At 38.5% G+C, this 12,189-nt stretch overlaps 1 protein-coding gene across 6 annotated transcripts in view; it reads right to left on the bottom strand.

Moving 5' to 3' along the window:
* FBXO34 (F-box protein 34) overlaps positions 1-12,189 on the bottom strand; it is an 86,063-nt gene that overhangs the window by 65,457 nt on the left and 8,417 nt on the right. For 2 of the 6 annotated variants that reach the window (XM_058566974.1, XM_058566973.1), the window contains exons 2-3: positions 5,167-5,257; positions 4,460-4,668 (exon numbers count right to left, since the gene is read on the bottom strand). The exons of the other annotated variants lie outside the window; for them this stretch is intronic. The gene's annotated coding sequence lies outside the window, so the exon portion shown is untranslated. The remainder of the gene's footprint in view (positions 1-4,459; positions 4,669-5,166; positions 5,258-12,189) is intronic. 6 annotated transcript variants of the gene reach the window in all.

The raw sequence follows: 12,189 nt of genomic DNA, 5'->3' as shown, positions 1-12,189 counted from the left end.
TTGTGGGGAAGAGGAGGACCTTTCAAAGACTTCTAAGAAACATTTGCACATACACATTTCAGCACTTCAAGTAATGATCCAAGTGTTCTTTGAGGTTCTAAAGAGGAAAACACCATCTAAAATTACCTAATCCTACCCAAAATTTCTGCTGTGGGCATTCACCACCAGATCTAAGTCACATAATTATTATTACTGGTAGAGAGAAAAAGAAAATTAACACCTTCTGAGAATTTACTACATGCCAGGCAGTTAATATGTATTTTTAACTAAATCCCCTAATAGGTGAGTACTATTACTGTCCAAATACTACAGATGAGAACAGTGGGGCACTGAGAGGTTAACTAATTAGGTTACCTAAGTGGCAGAACCACCTTTGAACCCAAGCAGTCTGGCTCTAACATCTGGACTGCTCTCTGCTACACTACTCTATACCATAAAACTTTTTACTCTGAAACACGGGAAGGATGACGATTTGAACATTTCTAAATCCTAGATCATTGACCCTCTTCACAATCCTAGTTATCTTTGAGATTTTACATTATTAAAAATAAAAACTGGCAGTCCTTCTTTAATGAAACGAAACTGTCTGACGAGAATCAACGGCAGCTATGGTAGGCATTGGCACCGCTCACCACGAATAATAGGGCCCCCTAACTGCTCAACCTAATGCAAAGCTCACCAGCTGACAGACCCTTCTAGGAACAGAGATCCTAATCAGTTTTATATTGCTTCATTCTCCCATTTGATTGGTTAAATCGGAATCTAACATCCGTAACATGAAACAGACAAGGAAACAAAAAGTTAAAGAAATGTGACAAAGGAAAACAGAATTCCTAAAACAGAACGGATCTTGATAAAGCCCTCTAATTGAGATGCTGAGAAATTGTCAAGATATTGCATCCATAGACAGGAGGCTGTGAAAAGGCAAAAAAAGAAAAAAAATGAGAAAAGACTCTTGTAAATTAAAAAAAAAAAAGCAGTACAGTATAAGGTTTGAAGTTGTGGAGGTGAAATCTAGAAAGTAAACAAAAACAGAAACAAAAGATTATCACAGGAGATACAGCATCAGTCCAGGAGGTCAGCATTTGATTAACAAGAATTCCAGAATGAAAAGAAAAAAACAAATTGGAGATGAAGTTTTCCACAACTAAAAGATTAATAAGGGGCCAGCCCTGTGGCATAGCAGTTAAGTGCACATGCTCCGCCGCTGGCAGCAGGGGTTCAGATCCCAGGTGCGCGCTGAGACACTGCTTATCAAGCCATGCTGTGGCGGCATCCCATATAAAGTGGAGGAAGATGGGCACAGATGTTAGCCCAAGGCCAGTCTCCCTCAGCAAAAAGAGGAGGATTGGCATGGATGTTAGCTCAGGGCTGATCTTCCTCATAAAAAAAAAAAAAAGATTAATAAGATAATAGATTTATAAAAGTCTTCCAATTAATAGGACCCACTCAGCACTCAAGTGCATAGAGACCCACACCAAGACACATCATTGAGAAAGTCCAGACAACAAAGAAAAACCACACTAAAAGCTTTCACAGAAAAGGCAGCTCATTTACAAAGGAACAAGAATCAAACTGGCCTAAGACTTCTCATCAGTAATGAAGGATACTGGCCAATAATCGAGCAATGCCTTTATAGTTCTGACAGAAAATTATGCTCAGCCTAGAATTCTACTCCCAGCCACGCTAACATTCCAGTTTAAGAATAGAATAAAAACATTTTCAGACAGAATTACTCAAAATCTACCTTCCACACATCTTACCTTAGTATGCACCCCAGAAAACAAGGCAATAAACCAAGAAAGAGGACTATATGGGAAACAGGAACATGATGAAGGCAAGTCACAGGCTGTCAGCTGAGCAGTAGTTGTAAATAAAGCTCACAGATTAGAGCAGGAGGATAGAGGGACATCAGGGGGGAGGTAACTACAAAAAAGGAGCTAGTAGAAATTCGATACTGTCTTTAAAAAGAAAGGTTATAAAAGCAAATAATACCCCCCCAAAAAAGAATACAACTGAGAACTCTGACATGGGGAGGTAATGGCATCCTGTTTTATCTTCGGAGAACTACCTTCTCCCCACCCCCAATGCACATGATTCAAATGAGGCTGACTCCACACCCATCTCCAAGAGTGGGCATATGACCAGGCTCTAACTATGCTAATCTATTCTCTCCACCTTGCCAGAGTGACTTGTTCAGAAATAAACACACAGCCTAGAATCAGTTCTGGTGGGGGGAGGGGTGAATGAGGAGGATCTTGAACATAAAGCTAAGAGGAGGAAAGCAGACCGATCATAGCGAGAGACCAATTCTTCAAAGCAAGGTTTGAGCACCTGGATCCAACTCTGCTCTATCCTCCTGGACACTCAGTTCCGGGAACCAATTTCCTTCTCACTTAAGTCACAATTAAGCTGGTTTTCTACCACTTACAAGGATCCCGACCTAAAATACTCCCCTTCCAAAGCAAGAAGTTGAAGATACCACCTATTGTGAGCAAAATAAATACTTAATATTTACCAGGGTGACTAGAGAACTAAAAATAATGATATAACTGTATCAGAAAGAAGGTGGGGGGCCAGACCCGTGGCTTAGTGGTTAAGTGTGTGCGCTCTGCTACTGGCGGCCCAGGTTCGGATCCCGGGTGCACTGAGGCCGAATCCAACATACAGCAACTAGAAGGACGTGCAACTATGACATATAACTATCTACTGGGCTTTGGGGAGAAAAAGGGGAAAAAAAAAAGGGAGGAGGATTGGCAATAGATGTTAGCTCAGGGCCAGTCTTCCTCAGCAAAAAGAGGAAGACTGGCATGGATGTTAGCTCAGGGCTGATCTTCCTCACAAAAAAAAAAAAAATTGACAAATCATGAAATAGAAGTATAAGCACATTAGTATGGGGGATTATCCCCAGAAGAATCAAACACAGAAACAACAGAAGTGGTGAAGTGGTTTCCCTGGAGGGGAAACTAAGGAGGGGAGGGATGGGACAAGGGGATTACTGCTTTCATCATAAGCTCTTCTGAACCATTAATTTTTCCCCCCACTATGAACATGCATTTGAGAAAGAAGCCTTTGCTGGCTATTTTGAAAGGGAAAAAAGAAATATTAAATAAAAAACTTTTTTCAGTCTTTTCATCCCACTAAAATTGGATGAGAGCATCAAGAAAAGTAGCTAATTAAGTATGATGTTCTCATCACAGTTCTAGAAACCTAGAAGAGAAACACTCACCAATGATCATCTCAAGCCAGAAAAAAGTCTCAATGGAGCTCCAAAAAAAGCACCTCATGTCTTGCTTTGGAGAATCTTTTTTTATTAAAATGATTCTACTAGCTATGTACACAACAGTGTCCTACAACCTTCTACACAAAGCACATTACTGGCTTCAGCATATAAATATGTATCCTTAAGCATAATTTCCTGCAATTATAAATTCTAATTTACCCCCCTAAATCACCACTGTTTTAAAAGTCAAATTAAAATTAATTTACGATACTGGAGGTAACCACGTATGGTCTGAGGCTCCTTAGGACAGAGGAGAAATAGTTTTATGGCAGAGGGAATAAAACACGCCATCTTACAAGAAAAAAATACACAAATAGCTAATTAAGGTTCAAAAAGTAATTCACATTAAAGAATCAGAATTTTCTAATCAAAACTTGAGACTATACAGCCATAAAAAAAGACAAAATCGTCCCATTTGCAACAACATGGATGGGCCTGGAGCGTATTATGTTAAGTGAAATAAGCCAGAAAGACAAACACCGTATGATCTCACTCATATGTGGAATATAAACCAACATATGGACAGAGAAAACTGTACTGTGGTTACCAGGGGCGGTGGGGGGTGGGCACAAGGGGTGAAGGGAGTCATATACAGGGTGATGGACAAACAAAAATGCACAACCCAAAATTTCACAATGTTAAAAATCATTAAAACATCAATAAAAAAAAAACGATTTCAAAAAAAAAAGTTGCCCAGTTTAATTGCAAATCTTTTAAGAATAGTTTCCCCATGGTTATTTATTCTAATATTCAATAAAATTGTTCTTAACATAAAAAAAATAAATAAATAAAAACTTGAGATTATAAACTATTTTGGTGTGGTAGGCAGGGGATGATGTTTCTATTAGCCTAATTTTATACAAATTTTAGGGAAGTTTTTCTCTCAAAAATCCAGAAGAACAGCAAAACCTACCCACTGTCTACCCCTCTTCACTAAATTATACCTCCTATGCAGCCACAGTATAACCTTTGCCTTCCTGCTGAATCTCATTTTCAGGCAAGATGAAGGAGGAGCACACAAATTCTGCCCCAGAGATAAGCTGAATTGTTCTTGAGCTAAACTAAGTCCAAGTAATAGAAGGTCTGGCTTTATGTAAAGTACACTGTGTTTAAATTAGCATTGGCTAACTTGAACATAACCCCGCTGCTTCAGTGCAGAGGCCTCATTCAATCCACCTGTCACGGAAAGCTGGAGCAAACAACAGATGACGATCTCTGCGACATCAGAGTTCCACTAGGCTGTTTTTGATTCCTTTTTCTCTTCCAGGCGCTCTTCCTGAGGGAGGCAGTTTGTGCAGTGAAGTTCCTCTACAGCGCAGACGGCTTGGATTTGAATCCCAGCTCCAACACGCTTACTGGCTAGACAAGCAGCTTAACCCCCTTTTCTGCAAGAAAAAGGGGAGAGGAACACATTCCTCATAGAGTCGTTATAAAGACTTAAAGAGATAATATACATAAAGTGTTTTGCATGAGGCCTAATCGAAAGGAAGGAAGGCAGGCAAAGGAAGCTACTAATACCGTCACCCCTCATTTTGTGGAAAGCCACCTGCAGTAGGAAAGAGATGTTCCACCTGCACACTGTGCAACACAAGGAGACTCTTTCTCATTAACTAAACCACCCCTGAAGGCTCTGAGAAGCTACTCCACCAAAAAGATGCTAAAGGCTGGAAGCAGATGACGTATTTCAGCGAGTCAAACTCGGCCCCTTTTCCACAAGAGAACACATAGAGACTCCTTAAACGTGGCACACGTTTGTTTGCCTTGGCATCATTATCGCACACAGTGGTCTCCAAAAGAAAAGTTTTTAAATAATGGAAGTAATACTTTCATTTAAAATGTAAATAATTTTATAGCTGACTTTCACATGTTACATTCTTTCCTACCTTCATTCACTCCACAAATGTTTGTTGAGCATCTAGGAGGCACTTGGAATACCACGAACAAACAGTCAGTAGCCCTCAAGGAACTAACATTCTGGTGGTGAGAGAGACAATAAATAATCATCATGATAAGTAACTTACATGAGATATGTGTCAATAAGGTAACTGCTATGGGGGAAAAACAGACTAGGGAGAGGGAACTTGGAAGTGCAGCGGGAGAGGGGCCGTGGCCATTTTAAAGAGGGCGGTCTGCATGGGCTTCCCTGAGAAGGGGATACATAAGGGAGAATCGGAGGAGATGAGGAGTCAGGGACGAAGATTTGCAGTGTTCTAGGCACAGGGACCAGCGGATGCGAATCCTAAGGCAAGCGCAAGCCTACCTGCTTGATTAACCACCGCCACAACCTAACACTAAGCAAAAATGTCGGCTACTGCGACTAGTCTCTTAACCATGTCTCCTTTCCCCGAAAGAATCTGTGCTAGCAAAACCAAAACAAAGAAATCTATTTATAAACATCCATTCAATAAACGTTTACTGAACACCATGTGCTAGGCACCACTTTCCATGCAAAGGACACAGAAAAGAACACGACAGGCATCACTTTCTATTCTAAACTGTGAAGACCTCAGGAAGGGGCTTGAGGTTAACGACAAAGCCCATTCAATAAGTATACGAAATACTTCTTTCCTGTTCTTTGGCTTATTGGGCCTTCATTGCTTAAAAAAAAAATAGCAGAGATTTACAGAAATGACCTCCAGATTAAGTGGGATGATACTATACTGAAAGTATCTCAAAGTCTCTATCTTTACAGCATAGATATCAGCCCCTTATTAAGTTTCTTCACTAAACAGACGATCACTTCAAAAGTACTAACAATGACATTACATTAAAATCTTCTCCCCCCTGCCCCTGAAGGGGCAAAACCTTGCTACCCAGAGTCCAATCATTTTTCTGCCACTTTCCCAAGATTCACTTCAGTTAGAGGAAACACGCAGTCTACCCAGGACAAGGCACTGCGCCGTGTGCCCTGGCAGCTGAGTAAGGAGTCTCTGCTCTCCAGGCCCTCCCCATGCGGGGTGGGAAACACGCATATACATCCTTGTTTCTGCTGTTTCCTACTGCAAAAATAAGTACAGCTCATAATACCACCTGGTTGCACAGAAAATTACTATGAATTTTTCCCTCAAGTCCCAACCAAAAGCTTAAACTTACAGAGTTAAAAACATTTTAAAAACACTTATTATTCTATAAAAAGTACAATTTAGCAGAATATATTTTATATAACTCATCTGAGCCCACTCAGAAACTGGAAAGTAAAAGGTTAGAAAGTTAAGACCATAACAAGAAATATTATATTAAAGAAACCAAATGAAATATATTTGTCGATTACTTTCTTTATCCCCCTTAGGTTAAAGGGTACTTTAAGATTAGCTGAAAACACGTTTCTACGTGTTAAGGAATGTACATAAGAGAAGACAGAGGACAAAAAAAAAAAATTAACGCATTTTAACCTCATGCCCTAATCTACTTTTTAATTAAGAGAGCAACTCCTAAAAAACATATTACTCCTTGTCTTCCTGTCTGTTTACTGTGAAGTATTTATGGGTAGAAGGGTTTCTCTTCTAACTTTAACCATCGATCTCCTCTTAGGACTGGCCTAAATAAAACTAAAACATGCTATCATATGCTTCACCCAACTTAGCACTACATTAGCTGGCTGCGGGGTCCATGTTTTCAGAGGAAGTGCTTTCTCTCTCTACCTAAATGTCCTGTCACGCATATTAGAGCTATCCTCTGTCACAGTGTTCTACAGACGAGATTAGCAAATATAAAAACTGTGTCAGCAACGAGGTGAAAAAATAGGTGTACTCTCAAACTGCAAATATTCTTTGACCCAGCAGTTCCACTTCTAGGAATTTATCCCACAAGACGACCTATGAACAAGGTTCTTCACTGCAGCATTGTTTCTAATAGAAAGAGATAGCCACGACTCCATTTCTCAACCTCCCTTGCATTCAGATGCGGCCGTGACACTAAGTTCTGGCTAAGCAAACATGATTTAAGTGTTGTCAAGTAGCGGCTTCTAGAAATCTTCCCGTAAAAAGGCCGGCATGTAACCTTTGCCCCTTCTCGCATCCTGCAGCTTGGAAATGAGCTGCAATAGCTGGAGATCCAGCTAGGTCGGAGGGCGAGGGCAACACAGGCTGGAGCAGTAACAGCACAGAAAGGGCCAGGCAGTCAGAAGACAATGGGGAGGAAGGAAGCTAGACTAGAGGGTGCTCTCTCGTGACTGCAGCATTTTTTGTACACATACAACTGTCAAAACTCATCCAACCGTCCACTTAATATCTGTACATTTTACTGTATTCAGGATGCCTCAAGACGAGAGAGAGAGAGTAACCCCACAAGCGCTATACCAGCCCTAGACCACCTATCTGACCTTTTGTAAAAGAAAGAAAAACTTTGTGGTTTAACCCACTGCTGGTTTAGGTTTTCTATCACTAATACACTCGTCATATACCGATATATAAAGAACCACAAAATGAAGTAAACAAGGCAAGGCAACAGTACGTAGAATATGCTATCGTTTACGTTTTTGCTAAGGTAGGAAGAATAGAATTGGTTGCCTCCAGTGAGAGGAAACCTCTGAGAGACAAAACACAGAAGAAAACATCACTTTTTGCACATTTTGCATTTTAAACCAAGTGAACACATTACCCACTCAAAAGATAAATGTTCTTTAATCCTATTAAATATTTTAATTTTTTTGAAATTTTGGAATATGAAGATTCTAAGGCTTTGAAGACGTATATTGACTTTAGTTTCAAGATGATCCCACAGGGAACTAACTATAAGAACCACTAGATGCAAAAAGTGACAAAACAATAAAAAAATATTGGAAGTGGGGAGGGGAAGGAGAGTGCTAAGAACTCTTCTTTCGAGGGAAAAAGGCAAGAAAACATTTTAACCAAAAAGAGAAGCATTGGAGTCATTCTACTGCTGGATATACACACTATATGTCTTTTAATTTCTCATTATCTGCTTTTAATGAAGAACAAACAAAAGCAGCTAGCTAAATCAAAAAGGCCAATGAAGCTTTTCTCTGATTAGCTGAAGGACTCATACAAAAGGTTCTTTCTTGCTGGAGTACTACAGATTATGAAGAGTTACAATAGGAACATGCAAGTCTGTGAATCAGATTGCAAATTGAAATAAAATGAGGATTACTGAGAAATTTATTAAATCGACCTTAGATGGTTTTCTTTTCTCAACACTATTTTAAAATTTGCATTTGTAAATCCTGTTACCTTTATCACGATATAAACAATCTAACAAAAGAAAGAGTTACTCAAAATCTATCTACTCTTAAATAGACCATTTAATTTTGTATCAGTTGCCCAAGTCTTGGCCTACACACATATATGTATTTTTGTGTATGACTAGTGTATATATTTTATGTTCCGTTTTTACACACTTATTTCTATGTAATGATAACTAAATTGCACAAAATAAAAAATGTTCACTTTAGAAATATCCATAAAGTTTTGGATTTTCCTTTTTAAAAGGTAACTCAGTAAGAAAGCTTTATTTCTCACACAAATTCCAGAAGATGACTATCCAGATCCTAGGGCAGAGGCCACCAACCATGATCCACCTCGATTACAAACCTCTGAGGTGATAAATACAAATATTTAAACCAAGAAAGGAGACAACATTTACATCCTCTGGCTGGTAATAGTATAAATATCAAATTGTTTCTAACAGGGTTGGGGGGTTACATACAAAGTTACTGACCCTTTAGAAATTCCTAGTAACTAGTGTGGAAATTTCCTTTGGGGCCTCTGAGACATAGTAGGCATGGACAATAATCAGGAACCCCTTCAAAGTAAATGCTCCTGAGGGCAAAGACTACATTTTCCGTCACAGTTCTTGAGTTATCCTATAAAGTGGAATTTTGGCAATATATACCAAATGAACACTCAAATGCAGAAGGCTCAAAGTAGGCACACAATTAACATTTGGTGAATTAACTGAACACTAACAATTTAGAAACAAATACATTGCACTGGGAAATAAAATTAAACTTTATTTCTCTGAATAAGATGTCTACAATATAAGCATACAATACAAATGGCAAATTTCTTAAAGAAAACTGAATAATTACACTAAGATTCACTAATGAAGGTTTGACATGGTTTTCTTCTGAAGGAGAAAAACTAGGTTTGTACCTACCAAGAACATTATTTGAATTCATATTGAATCTTCAAGAATGGTATTTTTGTTACTTTAATAAACTAATAAAACTAACATGCTTTGCAAGTAGAAAGGTGGGAAGTTACGCTCGTTATTTTTTAAAAGGTAAAGATTAACTTTCTCCTAACTTCTAAATTATCAATTTGGAAGGCAAAAAAATGGACTAATCAAATTAATTTTGTATAGTATTCTCCAAGAATACCAAATCTACAGCATAAATACAACGACAGAGGTTACTCAAATTTGATTCTAACAAATTTTTACTTGATTCTACATGAAACAAAGATTAGTAACTGTCAGACCAGTCATTAAGGGACTTACTCAAGAAGCCAAAATCTTAAGACTTTTAACAGGAATTCTCACTGGATTACATGACTATGGTCAAAAGGTAACATGTATTTATTTATTTTTTTTAATAATTTTATTTATTTTTTCCCCCAAAGCCCCAGCAGATAGTTGTATGCCATAGCTGCACATCCTTCTAGTTGCTGTACGTGGGACACGGCCTCAGCATGGCCAGAGAAGCGGTGCGTCAGTGCGCGCCCGGGATCCGAACCTGGGCCGCCAGCAGCTGAGCACACGCACTTAACCGCGGGGCCGGCCCGCTAACATGTATTTAAATTAGAGCCATTAAACAAGAGAAAGATTCAACAAGTGTTTAGTAAAGGAGATGCTTGCAAACACTGGGGACACGTGAAAAGACCTTTAATAAAATGAAACCATAATATTTAAGTCCAACAAATGAGTTGGCAAGCAGATTTTAATCTCCAAAACTAATTATATCTTTTAAAGAGGCATGCTCCCCTTCTTTTATGTCCCTTAAAAGCAGGGGAAATCCGTGAGACATTCATAAAGGAACAATTCTTAAAAGAAGCTTTACAACTCCACATTCTCTACTAAAATAGGATAATTAGAGTTCAAGCAGTATAGACAAAGCAGATTCACAAAATAAAACAAGATAACATCTACAGTAAGATTCAAGTAATTTTTGGTGATATACCCAAGAATATTTTTAGGTAATTGAGAACATTTGTAATACAGAGACTAAGCCCCTAGGTCAAATAAAGAAAGGAGAAAATAACTCATTTTTTAGATTCAGAAATAAAACAGTAATTAACATGGCTAAAGTTTTCACTTAAATTTCAAGACCATCAATTTTTTTAAAAAAGCAGTACTTCTAAAATGTTTTATACTGTAATTTTTAAGTGTAAAAATATTTTTTACTATACAGTCTTAAAAATATATGCAACTAGAATATAAAGTTATGTTTTAATTTGAGGAAAAGGTACCAACTCCTGCTAATAAAAGGAAAATGTGAACTTTCCAGAAAAGTCAGTATTTATTTGGACTTTAATAACCAATTTTATTAATGATATTTGCCAGAAAGGGAGGAAAAACCCACAAGGTGTTAAACAATAATAAGACAAAAGAATAAATTCTTAAATAAAGACTGCTACTTGTCAAAGAATACATAAGATCCATAAAATAATGCTAAGAGAAAAAGTGACTGAAGTTAACTAATACACTTAGCATAATGACTGACACATAAAACATACTTCACTTTTTTAAGCAAATTAATAATAATAAACAGGCTTTGAAATTCCACAAGTTAAAAATGTTGGCATAGGGCCAGCCCCAGTGGCCTAGTGGTTAAGTTCAGCTCACTGTGCTTCAGCAGCTGGGGTTCGGTTCCCAGGCACAGACCTACACCACTTCCTCCATCAGTGCCCGTGCTGTGGTGGCGGTGCACACACAAAAAGAGGAAGATTGGCAGCAGATGTTACCTCGGGGTAAATCTTCCTCAGCAAAAAAAAAAAAAAGTTTGGTGTATATGTATTTTATCAAGTTAGCCATATAACATGTTAAATAAAACACAGGCAAAGAAAAGGTCAAAGGAAAGAAAGGATTCCTAAAGCATACAGCTGTATGTCCTTCTTTGGACTTATTTTCAGGATCCATTTTCAGAGTCCTCTTAGTTGTATCCCAAATGATCTAAACTATTGTGATGATGGTAGAGCTCCTCACCTAGGAGAAGACTCCCTCAACCAGAGAATTCCATCCCCAGGGCTAGAGCAACTGGTGTGTAGAAAGTACCGAATCCTCCAGAGAATCACCCTGATGACTGAACTCGAGATAAAATCTCTTGCCCTACTTTGGAAACTAGTTTGCCTCTCCTGGTTCCTGGACAATAAAGCAAATGTGTCCTCTGAGACTTCTTATCAAACTCAAATTTCACCTTCAGAAACTCCAGCTAATCAATAATTCCCTAGAGTAGTTCTAAGAGTGATTTTACAGCTTCAAATAGACTACAACAAAATTAGATTTCTTAATTTTCAAGAGGCAGATGAACACCGTACTACACGAACTCCTACAACTGCATCTGCTAAAAGCTAAGTTAACCAGCAGAGTACAAAACAAAACAGAATTTCAAGAAAATTTAAAGCTGCAAATTTAAATAACCCAGGTATGTCCTTAAAGATAAGGAAAAAAAGCCAAGCCTTTAATTATGTGTCTACAATTTGGGGGCATAAGATATGAAGCCCAGAATTTAGTAGGGGAGATAAGCCCAGCACGCATGAAACAATCAGAGAGCAGTCAACAACGTATGTAATGAAGTGCTCAAGCGCTGAGCGGCTGAGTACTCGATGCACGCCGTAGGAGGTGGGGAAATGGAAAGACTGCAGAGGGACTGGAGAGTCCAAGGGGGTTTACAGGCACAGGCTTCTTCTAACGGACGATTCTACCTGGAGAAACGGAAAGGGGAGGACTGA

Source organism: Diceros bicornis, chromosome 24 (assembly GCF_020826845.1).
Source record: "Diceros bicornis minor isolate mBicDic1 chromosome 24, mDicBic1.mat.cur, whole genome shotgun sequence".
Classification (NCBI taxonomy): domain Eukaryota; kingdom Metazoa; phylum Chordata; class Mammalia; order Perissodactyla; family Rhinocerotidae; genus Diceros; species Diceros bicornis.
The sequence above is the reverse complement of the archived record's forward strand: the minus strand, read 5'-3'. Positions and strand labels throughout refer to the sequence as shown.